The sequence below is a fragment of the Idiotropiscis lumnitzeri genome, chromosome 7 (assembly GCF_059441095.1).
Source record: "Idiotropiscis lumnitzeri isolate Australia: NSW breed Sydney's pygmy pipehorse chromosome 7, RoL_Ilum_1.0, whole genome shotgun sequence".
In the NCBI taxonomy this organism is placed as follows: Eukaryota; Metazoa; Chordata; class Actinopteri; order Syngnathiformes; family Syngnathidae; genus Idiotropiscis; species Idiotropiscis lumnitzeri.
This window is the reverse complement of record NC_142397.1, coordinates 4,494,656-4,521,149: the sequence shown is the minus strand read 5'-3', so window position 1 is coordinate 4,521,149 and position 26,494 is coordinate 4,494,656. Positions and strand designations below refer to the sequence as shown.

The 26,494-nt window shown below is 42.0% G+C and overlaps 1 protein-coding gene across 4 annotated transcripts in view; it reads right to left on the bottom strand.

Moving 5' to 3' along the window:
* The window catches only part of lrfn1 (leucine rich repeat and fibronectin type III domain containing 1), a 209,768-nt gene that overhangs the window by 114,137 nt on the left and 69,137 nt on the right, over positions 1-26,494 (bottom strand). For 2 of the 4 annotated variants that reach the window (XM_088300169.1, XM_088300171.1), the window contains exon 1: positions 25,605-26,438. The exons of the other annotated variants lie outside the window; for them this stretch is intronic. The gene's annotated coding sequence lies outside the window, so the exon portion shown is untranslated. Of the gene's footprint in view, positions 1-25,604; positions 26,439-26,494 lie in introns of those variants that run through there. 4 annotated transcript variants of the gene reach the window in all.

Sequence of the window (26,494 nt, the reverse complement as noted above, 5' to 3'; positions counted from 1 at the left end):
GACAGCGCTGTGGGCTCCTCCACCATATGTTGGGCCAGCGATTAGACCAGACCCATGCTGGGAGAAACACTATCCCTCAAGTCAAACACCAACGCGGCATCTGCTCGGGATGAGGAATCTTTTACATCTTCCCCGACATTATCTGCTATTGAATTCGAGGAGAGTTGATTTAACTGCCGCTTGTGGCCAACACGTTAAAAAATCATGACAAAAAAAAAAAAAACCTTTGTTAGGCATCTTCAAAAAAGGCTTAGGAAGTTATTTTGGGGTAAAGTAGAGAGAAGAAAGAGATGAGTAGCATGTGACAGAGTATCCCCGCTGGGTAAAAAAAAAAAAAAAAAAAAGATCACAATTACACACCAGCCACATTCTCCAGCTGAGAGACCGCCACGCCACGATTGGGTTCTCGGGGTGTTTTGCTGCCATGGCACCACATCAAATAACAGTGATGTGTAAAAAAGCCTGCACGGCAAAGACAAGCACACACAGCCACAAGACCACACGGATGCTTTTTGGACTTAATTCCATCAGACAGACGGACGGACTCTAACGCGATCAGAGCGGAAGGAAAATCCACTCAGTCCACATCCTTCCATTAAAAGAGCATTTGTTGTTTCGCTGGGATGTCGTTGCAATCCCCTGCACAAGACAGCGCTATATATCGCCGTGCATTACTCCAGGCTTTTGTGCGAATATGATAGCAACAACATCAGGGAGGGAGGGGGTTTGCTCCAATGAGGATGGATAGATACTACATGTTTCGGAACCCAATCCAGACGATGCTCCTGATTTGTCTATTCATTGCAAGTAAACTATATGTACTGAGCATCCAACAGTGGAGCAACACATGCAGACAGACAAACTAACAAAATTGCCAGCCATGTATTCTTTACCCTCTACAAAAATACATAACAGCATCTTACCAAGTGACTTAAAGTAGTCGTAAAAGACGTACTAGTCTTTTTCTGTTTATGTCTGCATGACTATAATACTGCCTCCTGGTGGCCGAGGTGGGCATACCAGAAGGAGCAGCACAATTAATGGCATAGGCAGGTAATTTGGTTTTGATTTGAAATATGTGTGCATCAAATTGAATCATATTGCACTGCTGTATAGATAAAATCCCTTTGAAAGTTCCTTCATGTTGAAAAATGAAATGATATCCAAATGCATATCAATGTCAAAGTGAACGCCGCTAAAAATGTCTCCACATTTACAAAATCTAGAAAAAGCACACCATATTTTTTTCGGACTATAAGGTGGATTGGAAGGCGCAGTCTCAATGAACAGGTCTAGTTTCGGAAATGTCCATATATAGTACGCATCGCCTTATAAGGCGCACCGGGTTATAAGGTGCATGACCGCACATTAAGGGAAACAAACCAGTATAGCAAATTAGTCAAACTTCATTCCAATTCCATTCGACCACCATAAATAAGGAGATTATAAGGCTCACCCTCGACTTTAGTGAAAATTAAAGGATTTTAAGTGCACCTGAAAAATACCGTACGGTCATTGTCTTTAACCCTCACACACAGGTAATCACCCCGTATTGTCACAGCCTCCGCCCGTTTTTCAAACCAAAATTCCATGCTGTCACAGACCCCAGTGAAGGAGCAACTCATGCAGCAACTATCAGATAATTAGGCACCGTCAGCGCAATTGCGTTCCACACAACACGGCGTGAGAAGTGCGCAGTGTAATGTCCAGAGGAAACACGGCGAACGACAGTAATGTGTGAACGTCTACTAAGACGAAGGCACAGAAGTGACAGCCAGCTGCCTCTTCTTGTCGCCCCCCCCCCACCCACAAAAAGAATTGAGTGACAGCACCGCAGCGCACAAGACATTATTCCATCCCCTGATTAATTTGACATTGCAGTGGCAACACTCCATATTTGAGAAACGCCGCCAAGTGACAGGACTGTACACCAACGCCTGTAATGTAATCACGCCTCACAGCCGGAACGACAGGGCCGCGCTAAAAATCCCCTGATTAGGATGAAAAAAAAAACGTTATTAACAGCACTGTGTTGTCAAAATACATTGAAATCAAGACACAACGGAAGAAAGCGCTTAGCTGCTGAGCGTCTTATCGCCGTCACTCAATCAACTTGTCCTCCTCCAGCTGCGGATCCAACGAGGGAATCCGTCTGCTATTAGCATGCTAATGCCCGGTGCGCTCTCCGCCGGAAGAGATCTCCGTCGCTATCTCCGTTTCATCCCTCTGCCGGCGCATTAGTCCCTCACAGAGGTGCGTTCGCCAAACTGCCGCCTAATCACTCGGTAAAAAAAGGAAGTCATTGAAAAAAGATGAAAGCCGCCATTTGGTGACGTTGACCTCCATCACTTTAGCAATTTAGAGCGCTTCTGTACTCTCAATTACCGGTGTATAAATGGCAAGAGGCAATCCATGTTTTACTTGACCACTCATGTGTAAAAAATGTCGATAAATCGGTGATGATTAATAACCGGACAGTTAAATCTCTGCTGGGGCAGCCGAGTTCCCACCATTTGACTTCAAACGAGGATTTTACAGGATCCAACTTTTTTGATGAATGACCCATCATCAGTGGACAAATCAGTTCTGTCATGTGCAGTAGCCCAGGAACTCGCCTCACCTCACGTTGACGGTGAGCCGAATTGTCGCACTTTTCCATACACGTAGCCGTAGATGATTTATTTGTCACTGACATGATTTCATGTTGGTCTCCTTTTGGTTAGATTGCTGATAGATATTGCTCGAGTCAACACGAGGCAGACGCACGGAGAGACAATTTATTAAGGTTTTTGACACTGCTTGATAACCGTGGCGGTGGAAATATCTAATCTCCAACCTCGGTCGTAATATTTGTCATCTTTGTTCCAAATGACAGTTTTTGAGCCATGATGGACTCATTTGAAACGGTCCAAAACGGACTGTCTATTCCAGGGTTGTTTTTAAAATCGAACCTATTGACTTTGTTACAGTGGTTACCCATGATTGGTCAAGGGTTTGAAATATTTTTCTCCAAAGGCCGACAGAAGGATGAATTATGATGTGTTTCGCTGGATTTTTAGTAGGCAATTTACAAGAAGGCTTCTTTTATATGACTGGATTGCGCCTAAGTGATTCAGTTTTGTACAGCGTTAACTCTTCCTTGGAAAATAATACATTCCTCTCACTCCGCCGGGAAAAAGCATCAAATCCCAGGAAGGCGTAATTAGAGCTACTTAATGCCCTCTTAATTAGCATCACATCAAATCCACCACATGATTCCACGTGTTCTAATGTGCAAACGTGAAGAATGTCAAATTGCTGGAATGAAAAATAAAAAGTCAACATTGTATTGCAACATTAGCCAAAAAACTAGTTAAAGTACTTCCAGCAGTCAGATCCCAAAAACACAAAATGGGAATTTCACAACTTTCTGTTGGTTGCCTTGCCTTTCATCGTCTACAAGCGACTCCTATCACTTTGATTTTGTCAGGTGGAGAGATGAACATTGTTATGGGATGTAAAACTGCCAGCCCACGGGAATTGCCTGGATATTTTTTCCGTCAGGAAAGAGACGGAAAAGTCCTCCAGGAGCACCTACTACACAGCAAACGCAGCGTGAAATTCTACCAAATACATCTTTCCACCTCCCACAAACAACAAGCCCCATCTGCACTGGCACGGTTTTTATTTAGCTTTCATGGATCCAAATCCTTCACAGCAGATATCTAACCAGCAATAATTTTAATATCTGAAACTGTAGAGTGGAATTTGTCATGTAGTGAGTGCAGCAGGGTATCCCAAACTTTATCAGCGTTAATGCAAACATGTTTCTAGGACTCAAACTTACACAAATAGAACATCTATTGCCAAGGATAATGGCAAAGGAAAGAAGAAAAACAGGGAAATTGGTCAGGGTGACTCCAGAGAGGCCTAGAGAAGCATTAAAAGAGCTGCAGAGAATTCTGGCAGGTACTGAACATGCCTAACAACAATTATCTCCCATAGTCTTTGTACTGTTAATGACAGAAAAATAATTTTAAGACATCAGATCAATACACAAAACCAAAAGTTATCCGACTGGCGGTTAAGAAGTCCACAATAACACTCAAGAAGCTGCGGGATTTCTGGCAAGTACCGACTGTGCAGGTGGATTGCATCAGGAAGGGCAACCAGTGCCAGAACTCGCTGTGGCGAAAGGCAAAAAGCTCCAACTTCAACAGCTGGCTGCGTCCTAAATCTATCTCTATCTCCATACCGGAAAATACTGAAAAAGAACACAACATGGACACCAATGAGCAACAAAAAAAATAAGAAACAAAGGTCCTCTGCCAGGCTGTGAAGAGGCCTACAAAAAAGAAGCCGCAGCGATTTCTGGCAAGTGCTGGGAGTGTGCTACCTAACGGCATCTGGCTAAAACTAGGCCAAACAAATTATGTGCGTGATTTACTACCATAAACTGAAAGCCTTTAATCTGGTTGGGATGAAGCCGACGTCAACTTTAAAGGAGCTTTAAAGTTTGCTGGCATATGTCCTACATGCGACAACAATCTACTACTTTGTTCTTCACTGTAAATTATTCCTTATGAACATGAGACGATAAAGTTGTTAAAAGAAACTAAATTAACTCTGACCAGCTATGAAGAGGCCGATACCAAAGTTATTATAGTTCACAAAAGCGAACAAAAGAAATTAACATTGGAAAAACATTTTCCTAAGCAAAATAAAATAAAGACTAAAAAAGATCATATTTTTAATTATTTTCCATAATAAAATTAAATAACTATAATTATAGTCTTTACCGTCCTAATATGGGTTCTTGGTTTTCATCTTTATCATTTAATATGAGTTTTTGGGGTTAATTCTAAATATTATTTCGATAATGTATTTATTGCGCTATAACATCCAGACATATGGATGCAAGATGATAAGAAGAACAGTCGCTTAGAAATTCCAGTTCACTTGATTACTTATATACTTCTATTTTTATTAAAAAGTAATGTGCATTTTTTTTTCCACTCGACAAATACACCATATATTAAAAAAACTAAAACTAATACTAAAAAAATAACTACAATCTCCAGTATTCTTCATACCGTAGATTACTGATTAAAGAACAACACAAACAACAAGTCACTACAATAAAAGAAAAGGCATCTTGCCATTTTATCCCTGTGTAGATATCACATGAACATGTAGATTCCGAAATATACACCATAAAACTAATTAATTGACACCGTTTATTCCAGCATTTCCAATGAAAAGATTGCCTTTATGTGTTCACCTTTACGGCGGACGGCGGTAACAAGACATATGACAACGTGACCGTGAGCACTCCGAGGTTCTCCGTCACTTAGATGACGCGTAGTAGACCTTTCATTACGTTCATAAATAGTGTCGCGTAACCGTGGGCTGACCAACGCAATTCCTCGCCGATGAATCGTAAAAAAGCACTTGGAGTGTGTCTGCAGTAAATAGCACAGCAGCTGGAAGCACATGTAAAGGTCCAGACGATTACACTCGATTATGAGCTGAAGCGCCAACTTGATTCACAACATATGAGCAACTGGTTCAACAGAAGTAAAAAGGCAAATTTTATATTATCACCGCCTCAATAAATCCCCTTAAGGAATACTTAACTTTTTTTTTTTCCTATCTGGAAAGCAATTTTCCTTTTCACTGTCACTCCTCGGTGAACGGTGGCCCGACTAGCTTTTAATAGAAATGTAATGCACACTATCAGTTAGGTCATGTCGGGCTTTCATTGCCTGCCAGGACAGAAATCCTGACATTTTAAAGAACACATTTTAATGTCTGGGACATGATTTTGTCAAATTACGTCGAGGATCAAGAAATACTGCACACCTTTCAGCTTTTTATTTATTTATTTATTTTTTTGTGTGTGTGTTTTTGTTTTTGTTTTTTTTTTTTACTGTTTTAGCTCTAGCTGTTTTGAGGGTCCTGTCACGTGGAATTGAGCCACTGCTCAACTTACCGACTTGTGCTGCAGGGCCAATGGAGCCAGAGTGTTGAGACAAGACCATTTAAGGAGTATGAGGTCAATATTATATCATACTTTTGAAACATTTAAGACATATTTTAATATATCAACAAGGTATGGGTTGATTACCGGTTTACCGTGGTTTTAAAAGTCAAGGTTTCAATAACCGCCAATAATGACTGTCACCGGTAATGAGCTCTTCTTTTCTTTTTTTGAATGGCCACTTAAGCCGGACACAAGATGATTGGTAGATTACGGAGTTGAGTAAAAGTGCCCTTTCTTTGAATTTAATTGCTTCTAATTAACTTTTTTTTTTTGTCCTTCTGGCAAACCGGGAGGGGCCGGGTGAGTTAGACACAGAGCAGGAGGGAAGTAGACGCGAGACACTAAACACGGATTCCTTTTTGCTCCGTTAATGTGCATTGTCCGAAAATAATAATCATAAAAAAAAATAATAATTTTAAATAATTAAATAAATAAATAAATAACACCAGTGTGTACTAGTTAGCCCCAGGGGCAACACGAGTAGACCACGGATCTGCTCTAAAAATAGCTTTATTGATGATAGTATTCATGGACACCCTGCATCTGACCAAAATTCTCTATTGATTTTTGGACAGCAGACCACAGTGTCAGGTGTATTCGAGTGCATCTTAAAAGATTTTCTTGTAGGTCAAGCTCTTCAACTTTGTGGTGGCCAATCCACGTGCAAAAACCATGTCTCATGCTTAGTGAACTTTCACAAAAATCCGCATATGTTTAAAGTCTTCCTAAAATCTTTCCTGTCTTCTGCTCTTTGATCGCCGCTAAAAAGGAAAGCCTTTGATTTTGATTAGGACGAACAACAAACAATAGTTTCTTTGCACTCAACTACTTCAGAGTCCTCTTTATGCTACCACCAAAGCGAAAGCAGTCGATTTCTACTACTTCAACTAAATGTCCTCAGGCAAGACACTAAACCTTGAATTGCCTTCAAGTCCGCATTGTATATTCTCAACTACCAAAAACAACATTTAAACCATTTTAAAGGATTGAAAATCGCTTGAGAACAAGTCATACTGGATAATTGTCGTCTCAAGTTTGAAAGTGCGATTTTTTTTTTTTTTTTTTTTTTTTTTTTTAGACAAAAACAAGTGATAATAGTTAGGTTAGATGTTTTGTTCAAAATTCATCGCTTTAAATGCTTCGGTGTACTAAACTGTCACACACAAAGGTGCATGCAGATGAATTTCCTTCTTTAAATTGCTTTGTTAGCTCGACATTTTAGTTACTGAATCACTCACGACTCGAAGACCTTTGAAAAAAAAAAGAGTTTGCGAAAATGACACAAATCACATAAAGACAGTCGCTTCTTTTTGGGAAGTGTTAAAGTTTAAAAGAGATGCTGCCGATTTGGGAGATGTGAGGAATCCTCCCAACAACAACGATATGCAAATGTCTGCTGAATATTTACTCTGTAATGGTTTTCTTAAAGCTCTCTAATGAGCCAAAACCGTCAAATACATGTCACTTTCTCTGTAATTTACTCTCTTGGCGAATGATGAGATCTAAAAACGGCGGTCACCTTCAGCAAGTACAGAAAAATAAATTAGTTAATTTCTGACAAACGTACATGTTGTGCGTAGTTCATGGCTGTGAAAAAGTACTTGGTGGGCACAAATGAGTTTTTTTTCTTTTGCGAGAATGTTTCGTCTGTTTGCGGTACCAATTAAAAATCATTCCCCCCCCCACCATGTCATGCCTGCGACTACGTAAACATCCTCTCAGACTTTTTTTTCCCGCCAGTCAGTTGAAGAGCGTTTCATTGTTCTGACCTTCACTATGCAGCACTGGCTTAGTCAGATGAACAGAGATACATTATTTGCAGTAAAAAAAAAAAAAAAAGAAATAATTTTCAGACAATTACAGCAAATTGGATCGTTTCTATTCCAGTGATTTCTAACCACTGTTCCAAAAAAAAATCCAATTTCACTTAATTGGTCCAAAAAGTATTATCGGCCATGAATAATGCATCTTTGCTTAGCTATGCCAGTGACGTATAGTGATAGGCAGAACTAGCAAACTCAGAAAATCAACCGAATAACTAAATATGTGAGTAAATAAAGACAAGGTCATTATTATTTCAGCATGTATATACATTTTGTGACATTTTAGTCTTCAGTATGTCGGGTCAATTTCTAATCTAAAATATGCATCTTGGCTCGATCGATGCTGGGAAACGCTTCGCTCGACTTCAATGCCTACAAATTAAAGCTTTGATGAAAAATAGTCTTCTGAAGGCTGCACAACTGTTCCAAGTTACTTGCCAACTCATGATTGTTCATCCATCCAGGATCGTCAACAGCGTCCTCCCACAAATATAGAATATCTTACGTATTGTTTTTCAAGCCAGGCGAAACAAAACGAAAACTCCTCATCATGCCGCTTTGGCCTTCAAGATTGCTAAATTGGCGCATTCAAAGCAAACCCGACAAACTGTTGTGAGCGGCGACGAGCTGCGGCATACTTTGAACACGGAAGCGTGTTTTACAACCATCTCGGACGAGTACAATAATACATGACGCCCATCGGGGGCAACGCTTCCGGCGAAACATCCGACATGCAGGAATGAGACAGGCGTGCTTTATGAATGTCCGAACATGGCTAATCTCCGCCACAGCAAATGAGAGCCGTTCAGTCGATAGACATTCAGCCCACGGCGGCTCCGTGCGCCCGACATCCATCACGTCTCGCAACAGAGAAAGCAGTTTGTCATAGCGATCTAATCATCTCGCCAAAGCTGGTCAAAGGAGTCGATAAATGCAAGCATTGGACAGCTCCAAAAGGACACGCGCTGTTTGTCTTTGGGAAGATAATCACTTTTCAAAGAAGCAGCAAGGAACAGTTGGCAAGATAATCACTCTTTAAAGCAAGCCACGGGGTGAACAATTTTTTGGCTCCAGGGCTCCTACTACAGGGTTGAAGTGCGATTGATATTCAAGCCACAGCGGTAAACATGCAAAGATGTTTTTCCAAACACAGCACATGTAGATAAAAACAAATTTCAATAAAAATATAGTCGTCATGACAATAATTACAACCAAAATGTTATCGATAGAAAAATGTTTTAGATGGCAAAAGCTGGCCCCGTTTGTCACTTTATTCATATTCCTCCTTTGCCCTGGAGTCTTTTCTTCTTGTCAACTTGTCTGCGTCCCGACAATGTCTAATCATGTTATTGTGAGGTTACGATTGGCACACAGCTCTGACAGGAACATCCACTTGAGTGGTGTCCCTGCTCTCACGACGCTTCCGCAGACCACTGAAGACATCAACAAAAAAACGCCATTCACGTTACAAGTCACCATCAGCGTGATTAAAAAATTTTTTTTAAAAAAACCAATTGCATCAAATGTATTTAGTGTTGCTTCTAATAAATTCCGGCTCGTCTGTGCGTCCGACACACAACTCTCGACGAGTCCGGCCTGGTCGAACCGACATTAAAGACCAGTAAAGTCAGCGACATCAACAAAACACCGTCAGCATGATTAAAAGATGCGATAGCATCAAATTCATACATGGTGTGCTTTAAATAGAATATTGCTTTCCCCTGCAAGCTTGTTTATGTTGCAGCATTGTCAAATCATTCTCAACATGCCACAAAACATAAACCGTACAATGAGCAGTGCGTCCTCCATTTACAAAGATCACTAAAGATGTCGAATAAAGACATCACTTTTTAATACAAGCCACCGTTTGCATGATTAAAAGAAATGGCTGTAATCATCAAACTGTTACATTTTGTAGCGTTTAATAGATTCTACCTTCGCCTGCCTCACTGCCAAAAGTCAAGCGCCACCGCCATGAAACCGCAGGGCTTTTCACGGCGTTTCTCATATCGGCGTCGCTCGTACGTCAGAGATACACAGCCAGCTGACCTTCAGCGAGCGACTGTGTCGCAGTCAAGCTGGCGTGTTTCCATGCGTCTTGACAGGCGGGCGCACCGGGGACGCGCCGCTGCTGTTCCGGCTTTTGACCGCCAAGTTTGGGATGATGCTTGCAAACGTTTCGGCACAGTCACGTCTCATGTAAGTCAATTTCACCCACCTGGCCTCAGCGCGTGGATTGAACTGTGAATGAAACGCAAAACGTCTAACAGGGAGGGCTCTGGGATTTTTTTTTTTCCCCAGTCTGTTAATTGTCCCGCCCTTGTTATTTATTCTAACACCTCAGAGTTGTGTAACAAATGGTCTCAAAGGTTGGATGAAAGCTGCGAGGCCATCTGCGGTGAAGGAGGAAGGACCTTGGGCAAGGTTATACTTGTGTTATAACTGTGTCATAAGCGTTGTGGCCAGTTGGAAGAAATCTTGGGGTAGGTACCTTTGTTTGTCCGTGTCTGATAGACTAAAATCTGGTATAGCCAAAGTTGAAGAAAAAAAAATAAAAAAGGATTTCAGGTAGTGTGACAGATAAGATGCCACAACTGTTATCCCAATTTAGGAGACAGGTTCAGGTTCAAATCCAGGTTGACGTTCCTGCTTCTCCGAGTTCCGGAACAAACAGAGAGACCGTCTGTGTTGCGCCTACGTTTGAATTGGAAGGATCCTCAGACGAAATTGGGAACACGTGTCTGACATGAGCCAGATTTCAGGGCAAGAGAATGTGCCATCCCTTCTGTTGTATTTCATCCTAGTGCACTTTGGTCCAAATCTGGGGTGAGAATACTTCTCCTCACAGTTGTGTCATATCTGGCACACGAGGTGTGAGGCCATGTGTCTGGAATATCCTCAAGCGTTTTATGAGCACCCGGGATGAAACGAGCTCAGCTTCAGAAAACAGGTGAGTCGTTATTGGTCGTTACCTGAGACCTTAGCAAATGTGATGTCATTTATACTAAAAGTCTACACACCCCTGGTGAAATTCTTGTTCTTTGGGAGATAAGAACAAAAGCATCATATCAAATACAAATTTGACCAAATGAATCATTTTAGAACTTTTTCTATCATTAATTGTTAACCGGTACAAAATGTACTATTTTTACTGGTGGGAAGTAAAACTTAAAGGGGAAGTGAGCACAAACATTTTCTTTTCAAGATTATGTTTTATGCAGGCCCACTAGTCCAAACATGGCATTCTGATTAATGCGTTTGTGGAATATGAGTTCCGCCCGTTTTTACCCATGTCAGGGGGCAGCACTGTTGTCACCTCTGTCAGCTAAAAATGACATCACAGTTGCACAGTGCTAAGCTAACGACCAATCAAGTCCCAGCTTCAGAAAACAGGTGAGCCGCGATCGTCGTCATTTTTAGTGGCGAGAAAGTGACAAAATGGCCGCTTGAGATGGCTAAAAACGGGTGGATTTTGCTGCTTAACTCATATTTCACAAAAGGCGCATAGAACATATAACTGAAACGATTTCTGAGGGTTTTGCCCTTAAAATGTCATGGAAGAAAGCCTCCCAAAAAAAAAAAAAAAAAAACTGAGCAGAGTATTAGTAGTCATACAGCTGTACAAACCAGGGTGCTCTTTCTTCATCGTGGTCCTTACTAAGAAACATCAGATGATATCAGTAGCCCACCAAATAGCCTTTCAGACATTGGTCCCGCCTTCTGTTTGCAGCAATGTCAGCACCGCAGTGTCACGACCAAAAATTAAATAGCGTTTTGTTGCACTGTGGAGGCACAATGATGCAGCGTATGTATGGCCGTCTAGCTGAGCTGTTGTTGCTTTTATGTCAGCTCCATCCTTCAACTGTCTCATCGGTAATAAAAGCAGACGCTGATTTTGGATCAATATACAGTCGGACAAAGAGGGTAGTTTGTGTGGGATTCTGAAGGCAGGCAGACTTGCCAGCCAAACACAAATGTACTTTCTGCGCTAATATGATTCTTAACTATGAATTCAAATGGTAATGCGACACAAAAGTGAGTCCGAATGGTGCACTGCGATGCAGAAGTGAATACGATGAGAGGCAAGAATATAGATACACAAAGTCATAAAACCACGCAATTGGTGGATGTGAGCTTTAAATGCCAAGTAAAATGGCCATAGCAAGTCTACTAAAAGTCCTCCAGGCGCAAAATTTCAACACAGTGGAGGAAATTAAGCACGTTCAACCTCTAAATCTCGAGTCCTTGTAAAGTGAAAATAAATTAAAAAAAAAAAAAAATCAAGTAAGGCTAAAGTAAGTAAGTAACTAGCAATCGTGCTGAATAGCAACTGATGAGAAGAAAGGCACTCAGTTCATGTATTGCGGGGGAGCGTCGACTCATGTTCGATGATAAAGTGCTTTGGATGGGCGAATGGTTTCAAAGCTGCATTACGATGAAAATCCAAGCCCGAGAACAGGTTGACTACATTTTCATTATTTCTTATGGAGGATTTTAGCATGTGTACATCAGAGTTGTTATTCTTCACAGTCATTTTTAGCCCAGTGTTGTATTTTTAGGTGATCATTTTTTATCCAATCAGATTTCAGATAGCTCGTGTTGCTAGGCAGATTTCACAATCCTAGTAGCACGTACTGGTGCTGCAAGTGGCCCAGTTGGCCTCGGAATGGAATCTCCTCGTTCGGGTTTGAATGGCTTTTGACATTGATACACTCCGAGTTGACGGAAGCTGACACACCGCCGCGATACAATGGCCGCGGCGTTATGCTAATGACAAAAACGAGCTGTTGACTCCGCGCGACACTGGGAAATGTCGTGCCATCCTGTCAACTGAGTCAGAGGCCAATTTTCACAGGCAGGGAACAAGCAGCAAACGAAACAGCCACATTGTTTAAAACTCAACAGGAATCAAGCGTAGAAACGTCCGATAGATGTTGATCTGACGGATGGATTTCCTGAGCAGCGGTTCACACTTTGTCAGCAAGAAGCCAACCTGCTCAAGTGTCCTTCTGCCGGGGAAATGTATAGCGTTGTGCTGAACAACCGTTTATTCTGTCGACCTCAAGAAAAGTGCTGCTGCAGTAAAAGCGAACACACGCAAACTTCATTCGGTCAGTTGGCACCACGTGCGTTTGTCCTTGGGAAATTTGACTCTCTCTCTCGGTTAGAATAACTAACTAAACAAAGGGCGAGGGCGGCATGGTGTGACGGTGATTGGCCCGTTTGCCTCACAGCCAAGAGGTTCTGGGTTTGAATCTCAATTCCAGCCTTCCTGTGTGTTCTTTCACTGGAACTCAAAATCAAATTTGACCAACTTCCTACGCATAAGTGACGACCAATGAAAAGTACCAAAAAATATTTGGAAATGATGTAGTCTCAGCACGCAACCATGCTTAATGGATTTTTTTTTTTTGCTTGGGATCGCTTGCCGACTCTGAAAAAAAATGTGTTGAAATTAGTTAATTTTATTTTGTCAAATGGTCGCACAAAATAAAATCATCTGGATCCAGATATGTGTTTTACTTAAAAAATTATATCTGGAATCAGACGATTTCATTTTGTGCAACCATTTGATCAAATAAAATGTAGCAAATTTGACAAAAACCTTTATCGGGACATGTCTCGAGTTCTGCTCAGCTAAAGCGTCGGCTTGGACAGATCACATGCTAAGCTATAGCATGTGCTAGGCTACAGATTGTGCTAAAAGAAATTTATGCTAAAATGAAATCGGTCACGTCGCAACCCTCGTGAGGAGTAGCGGCTCCGATAATGGATGGATTTTGAGGGAAATGTATCAAAAAGCAAAGCGTAAACCTGAAGTTGAAACCAAAGGATGAGTGGGGATTCAGACAACAATCCCATACAGCCTTCCACAAACGATGTAAGTGTCCAACGTCTGCGCTCATCAGTGACTCAGATGTGTTTTCAACTAACAGTGTGAGTGTCAGAAACCACACTGAGCTTCATCTTTTCAATTTGGACCCCCCTCCGTCTGTGTCAGCCACAGGTCGGACTTTAACCAACGCCACCGCTGCGCAGTCTCTGAATTAGTGTCACTTTTATGTCACTCTGGGCGGGCGTTTGTCACCACTGCACACCATTAGGCGCCCGGAGATTTCACGTGTCTGTTTTGGTCGATATATCGATATGGAAGACGCCCGCACACGTGTAATCCCAACATCCGCATTCCCACCGCTGCTGCTTTTCACACACTTATTCATTCATGACTTTTGTGGGCTTTACCTTTTTTGCTGGTTAAAGAGACTGGGTACAGGATTATGAACTAGTGGACGCAATCACTCAATATGGCTTAGAGCAACACAATCGGATCACGGCAATAGCAGGTGAATATCAAAGCGCTGCATCACTTTACTGACAAGCAGCCAGAGGCTATTTGCAGTGTTGAACAAAATAACTGAACGTGAGCCTACTGAATTGTTGCTCGGTCACTGGGGTGGATTTACAACTCGGCATGAAAATATTTCCTTTGACCCTTTGGTGTGGATCCTATTTTTTATGTTTTGCAACTCAGACCATTGATCGAATCTCCGGAATGTACGCAATTGACTGGCTCGGGTCCGTGCATGGGATTGGCACGGGCAAAGTGCATTTATAAAGGCAAACTGCAAAGATCTCTCGCCTTGCAGAGTATGTAGATGGCCGCGCATTTCGTTGATCTTACTAATTCGCTTGATGAATTTATTTCAAGAATGATTCGGAAAGACTATCCACACCGGGCGTGGGCAAACAACGGCCCGGGGGCCAAATGTGGCCCGTTAAATGTTTTAATCCGGACGGTCGAACGTGAAAAAAATTAAATGAATAAATCTTGTTCATGTTTTCTTTTCTAAATATTGTTGTTTTTCAAAGACATGTATATTGTTTTAATGCTGTTGTTCACTTTCATTTAAAATTAAATGTATTGTTTTTTTCCTCCCATGAGTTGAGGTTACTAGTCCGGCCATTCTGTCAAATTTTAGAACCCATTGTGGCCCGCCAATCAAAAAGTCTGCCCACCCCTGATCCACACTATTGTCATATTTCTAAATGAAATATGGTGACATCCGCCACACATATCTGCAGGACTCAAAATCTAATCTGTCTGCCTGCTTCTCATTTAAATCCACCGAAAATATGTTACACCGCCTGTGCCACAAGTTAGACCTGCTTTTAAGTAGTCTAAAATCTAGTCGACTTTCAGTCACCAAATTGCATTCTACCACATTGTGATGCCAATTTGAATTTGTTTAATTGTTGTACTGTCACCTGTGAAGTGGACTTGTTCATGCTAAATCAAATATTCATGCATTAAAGAAACAGTCTACAGGCTTCAAGTACGTCGACGGAAGCTGCCTTCCATTTCTCTGGCCGTAAAGAGAAATACGAGTCACTGTGATTGCACTTTAACACTCCCCGACAATAAACTGCATGTATAAGCTAAAAATAAAGTCTGTAGTGAGACTTTATGGGACCCCTCCCTCCTCCCTTCCCTCCGCCAAGTTTGCGAGTTGGTGCTACATTATGCATGCGTGTGAATTAAAGCGGATGACTTTGAAGCAAACAGAGAAAGTTGACGCTCGCCACTCTTCACTTCACCGGAATAGTTAAGTGCTTCTGCTGTCTGGCAGCCTTTTAATAGGCCGCAGAGTTCAACATCTCCAGCGAGGCCGAGAATGAGGAGGTCTGATGAAGAGCACATACACCAGCGCTCTCTGGCAAATAAATCAATACGTGAGGGGCCCATTGATGGCTCATCACAGTGGCATATGAAGTCGAGTGAAGTCACAAAGACATTATCTCCTTGCTAATGCCCCTTCCGCTAGGATGACGAGTGCATTAAACGCTCCACATTTGTCCACGGGCTCTTAGATTAGACGCCTACAATAGACCGAGTCAGACCTGCACTTGAAGGAGCGCTATGCAGTCATATTTATTGTCCTTATGCATTATTTAATGCCGCTGCTTGCATTTCAAATTCTCATTGAGAGCTTAATTGGCTTTCTCAAGACAGCCAAAAAGGAAATGCTTCTCTGGTTGGGAGATAGTGATCAATAAGACCAGATACGGCTGCCGAAAGCATGATTTAAATCAATGTCACCTCCAGGTCAACAGCGAAGCGGTCTCAAGATGCTCACCTCTGCAAGTTTAATAGCTCTAAACACACTGCCACTGTTTCTTGTTCGCTCATACCTCGGCTTTGAATCGGCCAACACAGGCACAGCAGAATTTTAAAAAAGAAAAAAAATATTGTAGTTGGAACTCGGGCGTAACATGGATAGCAGGTTGAATGGGTGTTTTTTTTTTTTTTGAATGACAGTCTGTTGTATTAGATACACTGTATTAGGCCTGCACGATATGCCGTTTGAACATCGCGATTGCGATGTGCACAATTGTCATATCGTAGGACGTGCGATGTTTCTATTTTTTTTTTTATAAGATATGTATAATAAACAAAGCAAAGTCTTCCCAAACAAAGCTATTTGACTCATCTGGTGAAAATTTTCCTACTTTCAATATCGCAATGTACATCGCAGCCTGCCCAAAAATCGCAATGTCATTTTTTTCCAATATAGTGCTGTATGATAGGGTTCGAACTATTTGACGCGAATGTGATGCAAGTCGAGTCGACGTCGATTAACAGATGACCCAGATCATTTTTAAGGTGTCAATCCACAGTGAGCACACTTGCTTCCAAATACAAGCTGGCTCATTCACCCACTCGTCCCCGCCATCTTCAGTTGTGCCGGCCACACCCACCGACTCGTTCGTCCAATCACAATCGGGACAGTCTGAACTTGGAGCCCCAATTCACGTGAAAGTTGCCAGAAATATAAATAACATCTGTGTATGGAATCTAACAATTCCCTTGCTTTTCAAAAGCAGTCTCAGTCCACGTCCACCTGTTTGGCAGCCCTGATTGCCTATTGGACTTGGTCCATATGCTTTGCATCATGTTTTCTCAAAATTGAATGTGTGTCAGGCCTCTAGCGGCAGCGGACAGCTTTAATGATATTATATGTTTGGATTAGGATGGCTGCTCACTGAGCACAGCTTGGTGCTCAAAATCATCCCTCTTCGCCTCCTTACACAACTCGACAGCTTGCGCCTCCCACCACATTCTTCCCTTTCTTCTCCAATTCCGGTCACACCCTCCTGGCTCCGTTTTGACACGTGACACTCATCACTCGGAGCCGAGTGGCTCGCTTTCGGAACAGCGCCGCCGCCGCTCACCTTGTTTATCGGTCATTGGCTGACTCAGCACATGATCAAGCGCCGTGCGGCATTAAAAGACACTTTAATTCGCATATGCCCCCCTCTCAATGCAGCAAATATTAGATCTGGCGTACTCGTGAAGAGTCTTTACGCTGCCTCTCTCCCATTCTGCTTTGTTTAATCGACTGAACATCTGCATGTGCGCTCCCCCTCATTCTTGATCAAGTGATTTTAATGACACCACCAGTTACACGGGCTTTATTTAGAACTAGACTTAGAGCTTGACTTGTTCTGAGCGCAGACTGATTGGTGGCGAGCCCTTTTTCTGGAAAGCTTTAAATGTAAAGGCCGGAGGAAAATGAATGAAGCGGCATCCTCAGAAGCCTGGTTCAGATGGACAGATTGTCGTGTGGCTTGCCAAGTAGTTAACACATCTGCCGCACAGTTCTGAGATTGCAGGTTCAAGTCAGGGTTTTGACCTTCCTGCGTGGAGTTTGGATGGTCATCCCGTGTTACTGTGGATTTTCTCAATCCACACGGGAATATCGGAGCCATCCAAGATTCAAACCCCAAACCTCAGAACAGCCTGGAGAGTTTAACCTTTTACACCTTTTCACTCATTGGCCCATTCAGTAAATTTGAAGTTGTTTAATGGTAAAATAAGTTTAACAGGGTTCCTACACCTTAACACAAGTTTAATTGAAGAATTTTTCAGAACGTTTCAAAGCATTGAATCAATCGCAATTGCGCTGTTCTGGTTGTTGTGGGAGATGTTTCGCCTCTCATCTGAGTCGGATACGTCGGATGATGCGACAAGTCTGAGTTGGTGTGAAGAAGCCAATTTGTTTAGCTCCAAACCAAAAATGGGATCCTTCTTTTTGAAATTTGAAGACAAGCAGAATAGTGTAGTTGCGAAAAGGCACAATTTTTTTAAAGACTTTCTTAATTTCATTAAATTAAATTTAAGACCAACCCATGTTCCCAATTTCCCGATGTTGTCCAAAGTTGCTACCGTGGTTATTTTCTAAATGAAAACTAACTAAATACATCCAATTGCAATTGAAAAAACATTTTCATTGACAACATAAAATAAAAACGAATGATTTAGAAAAACAAAAAACTAACTGAAACTATAGATTACCTTTTCAAAACTAAACTAACAAGGCATCCTAGCTTTTTCGAATTAGGCCGCTTGCACGCATGCCTTCATCTAACTTTAGAAGCGGTATTTACAGCACTAATTGTGATTCAAAGTCTGCCGACTGTTAAAACCGTAAACTGTACCCTCTATTACTAAAAGGTTTTGAAATAATCGTTTTGTTTAATTTTTACTACAAAATACCATGGTGGTTTTTTTTTTACCTCGATCACATGTAAAACGTTTTTTTTTTGTGTTTTTTTTTTAAGAGAATTCATACTGAAACTAACTAAAACTAAGTGTTTTTGAAAAAACTAAAACTAATTAAAACTAACAAACCCGCCCTGAAAAATAACTAAAACTAACTACATCTAAAAACTATATTTAAAATTTAAAAACTATAATAACCTGTGTTGCTACAGGACACAAATCACAAAGATGTGCTCTTAAAAAACATCACTGTTTTGCTGGTTCCACTTGGTGACTGTGTCGGAGTCATTCAGTCAATTATTTTTTCAATCATGTTATGAGATTTGACTTGTTACAATCATAAACTATTACATGTCACATGTTAACATTTTTAAGACTTCAGAAAGATTGATTTGACGTATTGAAGCCAATTAAGGCCTTGTTTTTACAGGAAGGTTTTTGGGGGTGGAGGAAGCAGGACAAAAACCCAGAAAATTCTCATCAACATCTCCTGACTATTGCGTGGTGTCGGTGGACTGACAACCTTCAATTTTAAGGAAGCGCTAGCAGATTAATTGTGTCCCGAACAAGCGAAACAAAATGGAGTGCATTACTTAGTTGGCAATGATCAGAGGGACTGTCGAATCAATCTCAACTCGTTTGCTGTCAACAAAAGGGCAACATGAGCTCGAGATTTCTCCAGTGAAAAGAAATATTTTGCCAAATAGCAGCGAATCAATGAATTTTTATGTAGTCAAAAAGGCCAATCCTACTCGATGATAACACACTCCTGACGGAATTAAAAGCAGAACCCTTCACCTTCACTCAATAAAATAAAATAAATATTTGCAGTCGCCATTTTATGCTCTCACAACAGCTAATTTCTGTGCAGGCTGAAAGTCTTGAAAATCGCGAAATCCAACATTATCATTCAAGCAAACGACCCTGGCAAATTTCTTCAGTGTCATTTCGCAGTGATAACCTCTCGGTCAGATCCTTCTTTTTTTTTTTTTTGGTTCCCACTTGAATTTTATTCCAACAGCCTTGAGTCATGAATTCAATTCACCTGATTGCCACACTTTTTGCAACCTTAAAGGCTGTATTGTCATGGTCCGTTTCCGCCATGTCATGTTTTGTTTACGTTTGCTCAACTGGCGTGGGGGGGCGTTTCCTTCCAGCGCGTGTCCTGTCGTGTCGTGTTGGCTGGAGAGACGCGCCCACCAGCCACGCACCCGTTACCCGTTGACTCCTTGATTAATTCACTCATTTAAACGCCCCGCGCTGACTACTCGCCGTCGGTGCATTGCCCTTTTTTGGACGTCACTGTTGCTCTTTGTCCCTCGTTCACGCTCATAGCTCATGGTTATTTGTCACCGTCGCTCATCCCTGGTTCCTTTCCCGGTTTCCTAGTCAAGTTTTGCTCTGTCTAGTCACTTTTTGTTCGTCTTCGTTATTTTGCACTTTGTTACGTTTGTTTCTCCTAGTACCGTGTTTGCCCTACCATTTCATTAATTAAATTCCCTTTAAGTTACCCTCGCCTGGCTTCCCTGCATTTTGGGTCCTCCTCCTCCTCCTCCTCCACCCGCTGATCGTAACATGTATTTTGCTTATGCTTTAGTCGATTTGTCACAGCCGCTTTTTTTTATGCTTAACTCCTTTGGTCTTAGGACTCAATGTAATTAGAACATTCCGGCAAAGTTTTTTTGATGCAATTAGAGCGTCGGGAAAAAAAAATAGGTTGCTTTGCCTTCAGGGTGGGGGAGCTGTTATCTGATTGCGTCGACCTAATTTGCATTTATTGTGCCAGTCCCCCCCCCTCCCCTTTTGCTGGCATCCTCTAAAGCAGTCATAGTTATCACCGTAACATTCGCTAATCCACCATTATATATCTGCACTTGAATTCAACACGAGCTTTTCATCACCGCTGAGACGTTTTCAAGTTAAATTTTTATCAGGCCAAAGCCTGACCTCCTTCAAATTTGTTTTCGTGCTTGTGCCAGCACACAGGTACAAACAATTTCCAAAATGCATTTAGAATGTTTGATTCCGTGAGATTGCAAAGTAGTTGAGACCGACGGAGTCTACCGCTCCTTGCGAGGTTTCCATTTTCAAGCGGACCAAACAGACCCAAAACCGAAAGACTCCAACTACAATGTTTCCATAGGACGTTCAGTGTGCGGTGATTGATTGATGAAATTATGCGACTTTTATGAAGACAACTGAAAACTGTGTTAAATTGTGTGTGTGTGGGGGGGGGGGGCATATCTCATTTAAATTAATCAACAACCAACTACAAACAATCGAAATCACCATAACAATTATTCATAAATGTTATTATGTCCGTCACATTGTCCTGACCAAAGTTATTATTGTTAACGATGAATATGAAATAACTACAATTAAAATTGAACAAACAGTTTCATTAACTGAATAAAGTAAAACTGAAATTAGATCTTGCTTTTTTAAAACCAACTATAAATTTAATAAAAATGTATTTTATCATCTTAGTTATCGTACACGTTTTCGAGATTAGTTTTATTTCAGGATTGCTGTTCGTACGTAAAACCAGAGGAAGGAACAGTCACTTCAGAATTGCAGTTTACGTTATTCCACAATTCCCATCGTACACTCGACAAATACTCATGGATATTTATAAACTAAAACGAACACTAAATCTAATGAAAATGAACTAAAATGAAGCATTTAAAAAAAAAAAAAAAACCTTCTCGGAACAACCTGCTGTGAAAACATTTTAAAACCAACTGAATTTGAAAAAACAAGTCAAAATGCACTTGAAATAATATCCATGATGAAAATTCCAAAACCATTTTAAAACTGGTCAAGACAAGGACAAGCCTGAATGTTGTCGTCACAAGCCTCATTTTTCAAGTTTGAAAATGAAATGAAGAAATGTGTTGTCGGTTGTTAGGGTTCCAGACTTTCCTTTGGGATCAATAAAGTATCGACTTATGCTAACCTCTTTTCTCGTAACCTCGGGGGGGGGGGGTTGACAACAGAGTGGTGCAAAAATGTTCAGATTCTCTATTTTCATATATATTATTTACTGTTCTGTTTTTCAATATTCAAAATAAACTCAGTTTGAGATATCACTCTGCCACTCGCTGCTGACCAGTTCAGCTCCTTGCCTCAAGTCAGTCGTGACAGGTTCCAATTGTCCCTAGTGAGAGCAACTCTACCAAAAAAAAATAGATTGATGGATTGAATATGACTTTTGGCTGGGGGAGATGGAGACTTTTCAAGTGGTGTGTGGCATTGAAAAAGTCAGAAATGACTGCTCTCGTACTTGTGCAACATTCACTCCAAATATTGCATTGTACAGTATATAGACAGGACACTCATACAAAAGCCAGAAAGAATCATGGAAAATGTCGATAGTGAACTGTACTTCCTGATGTAAAATCGTTAATAATGTGCTCATAAAAAGCAGCCGCGAGTTATTAAAATAGCCCCCAAACAATCTTTGTGAGGAAATGTATAAGCGCCAGTAAAGCAGCAAACGTCCATGATTGCACAATAAGCACAAAGCCAGGTTGCAACATTGTCTTGCGAAGTCGTTCTCGACTTGCAGATCAATAGCCGGTGCTGGCTGGCGCACTCTCATTCCTGCAGTGTCTGAGAACCCTCATCTGGTCCCCTGATTTCATAAGGCCAACACATGACACCCGCGCCACGGGCAGCTGCTGTAACACAATGCAACAGAACGGCAAGTGAGAGAAGCCATTAATCTCGCCCCGGCGGCCAATAGAAAGCCTCGAAGGTGGCAACCTCTACGCATACGTATGCACTTTTGTCAACGTTTCCACTCAGAACAATGCTGAGATGTTTTGCCAGCCTGCAAAATAAAAAAATAACAAATAAAAATAAAAGTGCTTAGCTATAACACATGGAAATGATAACCAGAGTCCTGCCCAATTGCATTAGGTTGACGCATGACAGGAAGTGCCCGGAGCCTCTGCTGTAACATCCCGCAACACGCCGAGCGGACGTTGTCCGCCACACTTGACAAGGACGTCTCTGGCGTTTGCTAAAGCTAACTTTGAATAAATGTACTCCGAGGCTCAGGGAAAGGTCATCTCTATTGCATCCCGCTCACCCATCCCCTCAAGACCATTTAAGTATGTTACATATCCAGAGGTGGAAAAAGTACTAATACTCCGGACTTACAGTTCAGATACTCGTGTAAAAAAACTAACTAGGGTTGAACAATTAATCAAACTCAAAGCAACATCACAATGTAGCAGAATACAATTTTCAAATCAAAAGGTTGCAACTTGGGAACAAGTGTTTTTTTATACACGTACATAAAGTTTTCGATTTTGGCTTAAGCCTAAAAACAATTAAAAGAGCACATGTGCAAGTTCCCGACCTTGGGAAAATACCCTGAATGTGCCATGTTACTTACGCAGCAAGCATGTGACGTCATTACGCCCTCTTTGAGTGTGATTTAAACTCCTTAATTACACCCCAGTTGTTGACTGTAAAACTAAACACACAACAAAAAGATTGAAAAATATTGTATATTAAAATACAACATATGCGTCGTTTTAAAAAAAATTTGGAAAAATAGACCAACAATAAAAGGGTAAATAAATATGATAAAGAGATAAGTGAGATGCTTATTAACTGTCGTGACGTGTTGAAGAATTTCAGCGCAAGGATGAATGGACTTGGGGTTATGAGAGTAGTTTGGACTATTTGTAAATTCTAACCTTTGAAACCAATATACAATCATTTTATTAATCATGATTTAATTTTTTTCACAATTTTCTCACACAAACACAGATGTGCTCCGAGCACATTCTCCCCCTCACCCCGCCAGAAAAATGCCCGCCAGGGTCAATGAAGACGCTAAATTGTCGTTAGGTGAGAATGCAAGTGTGAATGCTTAATTGTCTCGATATGAGACCTGCTTTGGCTGGCAAACTGTTCAGGTTAGACCCCATAAAATCTACAAATAATTGACGGATGGTCGTTTAATTTCAGGAGGTCGTTAAGTGTACGTCTATTTCCTATAATGCTAGTCCTCATTAGTGTCATGGGTGAGCAGGATTGGCTCAAATCTGACTTGGAGCAGGCAGCACATTACGCTCGAAACTGGTCGCCAGTTAATTGCAGGCCACCCTTAGACAAACAATTATTCACAATCACAAGGTCAATGTAGAGCTACGTTTAAATGAGGTTGTTACGGGAGTCTCTGCCGATAAATTTCTTTCCCCGAAAATCACAATTTAGGGTTTTAACTCCTAAATTAAGCAACAAGAAATATTTTCGCGCATGTTGATTACTGGTGGTTGTTCAGTCGTTAATTAAGATCCCAGCAGCGACCACAGCGAGTTTCTTAATGGTATGTTTTTTTTTTCTTAAAGTTGACATAAACAAGTATAAAAATGTGTCTGTAGCGCCCCCTATTGAGGCATAATGGAGTTAATCTCGCAACATTTGATCAAGCTTACTATAATTAAGGAAAAAAAAATTAAAAAGTGACATACAAAAAGTCAAAGGGAGACAAATTTTAAAATGTACTGCAAGTGAGCTGTGATTTTTTTTGGGGGGGCGGGGGATGTCCATTTTTGCAGGTCATACTTTTGCGTATTGTGCACTTCAAACATGTACATGCTTTCCAATACGCTTTATTAATTGATGTTTTTCTCCTAGTGAGTTAGCCAGATCGCAAGCCTCATATTTGCACAGAAGAGCGTTTTGTTCCTCATGTTATTAGAACCCCAAGTTTGAGAATTTTTGCAGAACACTGTTACCGTGCCCCAAAAAAACTACACAGATTTTGAGGGTCCAAATATGCATGAAAACTAATGAAACTTCAATATCTGGTTTATTTAGCAATTTTTAAAAAGAATGCCTCAGTCACGACCATTAGAAATCTTCAACGAAGCAGCGCCAGTTGAACGTTTCACCAAAAGCGACACAAATTGTACTTGCAGCAGTTCAAGTTTTGTTTTGTAATTGGAGGCTTTCGAGTAGTCAGTGAATCGAATATGTGGGAGGAAGCTTGAAACGGAACCTCGGAACTGTGAGGCATACACTGCAAAACACAAAAACCACCTTGATCTCCTGAATGTCAAGTTAAGTTCAAATAATCTCGAAGCTGTCGAAAACTGTGGAAACATTAAAGCACGTGCGACGACCTTTGCTGCTTGTGGACATCTAAATGTATGTTCTATCGCGATAATGGCCAGAAGAGACACATTTCAGAACCTGGAGCCGTGCCAAAACCCTGTGACAACTTTCATTTTTCACCTTCTCGTGTAATTCCAGCCGACAGCTGTCAGGCATCGCGCCGCCATAGGAACACAACGTCCTTAACAACGATCCTTTCTCCACATGCGTCATGCATGCGTTTCAACTGCAGCCCACCTGATGGTGCGAACGCAGCCGGCCGGTGCCTAACGCCATATCTTCCTACCCCCCCGGGATGGTCTCAGATGCGGCTAAATCTCCACCGCAAGAAGGCAGGTGAAACCGACACGGTAGCAGCGCCTGCTTGACTTTGAGCGTCAGCTTATTGACATGTTACCCCGCCTGGCTCTTATAGTTTTACAACCTCACTGCTGCTGCTTCCACCACGCAGGCGTCTATTGACGCTGGGGTGATGGAGAGATATTTACCCAGACCAGACACTGACCCCCGCTTGTCCCTGAGACGCCGCAATTGGACGGGATCAAACTTCCCACAACAACGAATAGATTGATTTTACCTTGTGGACAAATAATATATCCCTCTATCGAGAATACAAAAATAGCACAGCTCCCCGAGCCTTGGAGCGAGACCACACCATCAGCCAGTGCGCCACTTGGGATGATTTCGAAGATTCGGCTCATTTACTGTAAGGAGCAGTCCCTTTCGGTGCGTGGTGCTGATGCAGACACACCCGGCGTAACCTTCATGTGCATTTGCATGTGTGCTTTTTTTCGTGTATTAAGCCCTCCTGGTGATGAAGACCTTTCGAGAGTCGGGGCCCGGCGGACCTTGGCTAAAAGAGCGTAACCAACACCATCAATAGAAGCCTTGATGCCTTGCGATGGCTTCATCGCACAAGCTACAAGGCTGCATTGGGAAGTCGGCAAACACGCCGGCATGCATCACAGGTGCAGATGCTGAGACATTTGCATGCACAATCGATGCGTCACATGACTGATGAGTTCCCTCCTCGACCCACGCGCGTGTGTTTGCTCCCACTTACCAAAAGTGACACTAATGAAGAGTTGCACATGATTCCCTGCCGCGCTGCCTCCACTTTGGGGGCGCCGATTCGCGTCGGATAAACGGGAGTTAATGTATTCCAAATTGCCGCGTGGTGAGGGGAGGATGGAAGCTGATGAAAAGATCCCAAAATGCGACGGGGAGTGTCTCAGTTGAAAGTCTGCACAAAACGAGGGGAAAAAAAACAAAAAACATTCAAATCCAACCTCTGGAGGATTAGCGACACGAAAAAGCTCCCCAGAGTCCTTTCGGGCGGCTTTGCGTCCGAGGTGCGTTCAAGGACCACTGCGCATCACGTTTCCTCCCCACGCACACGCACGCGGTTTCCTTTCGTTATCTCACAGTAAATCCCACGCGTGTTTGAGGACAGCAGTGGAGGGGGGAAAAAAACACCAACGAGAGAAAAGGAGGGATCCGGAAACACCACACAAGAAGCTAGCGCAAAACTGCAAAAGACGAAATTGGATCAGCCAGGGCGCAGTCAATGTTCGAGTTCAACTTCTCCTTTGCGCAACCATGAAGGAATCCCGCCCAAGCTTTTGGTGGCGCCGTGTTTTTTCTGCTATAGCACACCCTCTCTCCCTCTGCCTTGATATCACGCGTGGCCGTGCGCGCAGCCAGTTTTGCACAAAAACCACCCAGCCAGCGTGCTCCGAGCACCACGAGGATCAGGAGGATGAAGGCGATGAAGAGGAGGAGGAGGAGGAGGAGCAGGAGGAGGCTCGCCGGGTACTTAAAAGCATCCCAGGCGAATCTTTCCGCGCACACGAAAATGCGCCTTGTGTGTACACCTGCGAGAATGAGAAGCTGCTGTCACGCCATCATTTCTGGAGGGGGAGGAAGAAGAAGAAGAGGAGGGGGGGGGGGAAG